Genomic DNA, 2,977 nt, shown 5'->3' with positions numbered 1-2,977 from the left:
CGATGTTGGCCCTGATGATTGAGTTAACATTAATTCCTCTCTTAGGTGATTGCAGATGTGGTCAAAGTGTTTACACACAAACTGGCGGGAAATATAGGCTGCTTCATCCGGGCAGTAATTGCAATTTCTTATGATTCTACCTCTCGTACCCTCTTACTACTAGCTTCCATTATTAACATTTTGCAGATACGAAAAGGTTGTATATTAAACTTTGGACTGTCAATTGTGTCTATTGCTTTCACTCAACTGACGCATTTATAATGACTTGATATGGTTATAACAGATGGTTTGTTCTGTTTTTTCTTTCGTTTTTTCTTTCTTTCCTCAAGGTTGTTTTTCCTGACTTTCCTGCCTCTTTGTTGTTGTACATGGAATGATAATTTTCTTGATTGTTTTTTTTTGTTTGTTTTTTGAGTGTGTATGTTAGTAATCCTATATGTTATGGGGACCAAATGACTCCACACGGATAGTAATCAGTACATTTTGACCTTGTGGACATTTGAGGTCCCCAATGAGGAAACGAGCTTATACCATCATGCGGAATGATGTTTCTGTGATGGCGAGATAGGTACTTTTTGTGTGTAAGTGTGTAAGTGATTTTGCATGTTCTCCAGACTCTTCTAATAAAGTTAGTATGAAGTGTTTGTATTAGTACTGTGTATAGTGTTGGTTTTTCCTCGTGCATCAGCAAAAAGCGTTTTTTTGTATTTGTTTTAGATTTTTTTTTTTTTGGGTTTTTCGGTCAAATGAATGTAGAGGGTTTTTTGCTTTTGAGTTTGATCGTAACTAGGTAGATTAAGAGTTTTGGAGCTTCGGGGGTTTTAGTTTTATATATTTAAGTTTTTTATGGGTTTATAATACTAAATTTCAACTTCATTGCCATAAGGATATGATGCCATTGAAGTATATTGTTAGTTCACAATCAATTGCTTATTCAGAAGTGAGGTACATGTTTACCATATTTTCACATAAAAATATACTAAAAGTCCGCCACTTAAAAGTTGGTTCAAAAATTTCACTCAAACCAATTGGCAATTAATGTTCATTTAAAACTGTAATATATTGAAATCTAATCACAATAATATAAAGGCATTTATGTGGTCGAAAACCATTACATTAATTTGCACTTATGTGATAAAAGTGTATTATTCATTGAAAGGATATTATTTTAAGGCACAATAAGTACACTCTATAAAAGTATACTTAAGTGCACTTCTTTTTTCACACAAGGGCATTCATCACCAAATTGGTCGGTTCACGGGACCATTTTTTACATAATTAAAATTAGTCTGTTAAATGCAATAAAAAGCATTCAAGTCTATGAAAAATCTGATCAAAACTCACCCATGCTAATTCTACAAGGTAATATTTTGATGTCACTAGTAAACCAAGCCAAAGTTGGTGTAAGCCCGTATCCACAAAGCACACCGATCAGTCAATTAAACCTAGAGGAGGAGTGTTTGAAAATAGAGTTTTAGTCGAAAGCCCTTCTCTAGACATACTGCCATACACAAGACAAAAACAATGTTTTCTCATGATAGTCGTTGTGGAACGGGGTCGTTTATTTTTAGGTCGGAATTTGTAGAATCGCGAGAAGTGATAGGCCTACTGACTGACTGTTCAGCATCCTGCAGGTTTTGGCTGAAGATCCTCCTTGTTGGATGTACAAGGGAGGACATGCGAGCTAATAACATTCAGTGAATAGGGGTTCATAACAAAGACAGTAATGAAAGACATGTAATGTAAGATACTCAGACCACATCTCACCAGTTGATCAACCACATAAATTGGAAACGCTTCTTGTTTTTTAGCAAGAACGTGCCTAATTATTCAGCCACACCCCCTACAACCTGGATTTCTATTCTTTCAGGCCAATTGGCTTTCTGTGATGGGAAAATAAATATTAAGAATAAAAAAGCAAACTGATGTTGCTGCACCTGTGCAAGATATTAGCGTATTTAAAATATGTATATTATTAAACCGAGAACTTTAAAGAAAAGAAATAAACCATGCATTTTTGTTTTGATATAGTGATCTATCATTGAAGATGTTGTCACAAAATCGAATTTATCTTAAGTCCACTGTGATAAAACTGTAGCTATCTGTTCTCTGGTTATAAAGTTCTTAATATATCCTCAGAATTCATTTACAGTTGTCCCAGTAAAAAAAACACAGAGACAATTAAAATCAATGGGTTTATTTTGGGTTATAAAAAGTCTAAGGCGGAGAAGATAGAGAAATAGACTACAATATGTTAAAAAGGAGCACAATAAAATACTAAGTTTTCCTCTGCTGGTGCCCACACAAAAAATTAAAAAACAACACAAAAAACAAAAAATACCTTCCCCCTCCACAAGAAACTGGAGCGTTGTTTATCACTCATTAAGGCAGACTTTTTTAGTTTGAGATCGTCTTCAAAACATGAAATCTGAGGGCTGTGTGAAGGAGAGTCAATCTGAGAAGCATTGAAAAAAAAAAAAAATCTTCTTCTAAAATGAAAATGGACACCTAACAGACATAAAGCAGTGCCAGAGAGGCAAAAAATCCTTTCAGTTCTTGTTTTTTGTGTTTATGGCATGAGTATAGTATGAAACATGGCAAGACGACAGCTTTGTGCTGCTGCTTTTTCAAATAAACACATCATGGCAGAGTGGTTGTCTTCTCTTTTTTTTTTTTTCACCGCAGCAGAATTGTCACAGGAAACAGGAAAAAAAGCCTGAGGAAGACAAATTGTAATTGTTAGTTTCGGTCTTTAGTATTGTTTAGCTCTTGTTAACCAAATGCGATTTTAAAAACTAGTTCCTCAATCCAATGGCAGCTGCCCATCACGACCCTCACAAGAAGGAGCAAACCTTCTGTGTCCTGAAGGGGTTGGTCTCGAAGACACACCGGTCCGAGCTGAGGCAGAGGATCTTTGTAGGGCGTTCTGGACGCAGAACTGCTGAAGCTAGCTGCAGCTGCCTGAGAAACGCTAAAT

The sequence above is a fragment of the Cyprinus carpio genome, unplaced genomic scaffold (genome assembly GCF_018340385.1).
Source record: "Cyprinus carpio isolate SPL01 unplaced genomic scaffold, ASM1834038v1 S000006461, whole genome shotgun sequence".
Lineage (NCBI taxonomy): Eukaryota > Metazoa > Chordata > Actinopteri > Cypriniformes > Cyprinidae > Cyprinus > Cyprinus carpio.
The sequence above is the reverse complement of the archived record's forward strand: the minus strand, read 5'-3'. Positions refer to the sequence as shown.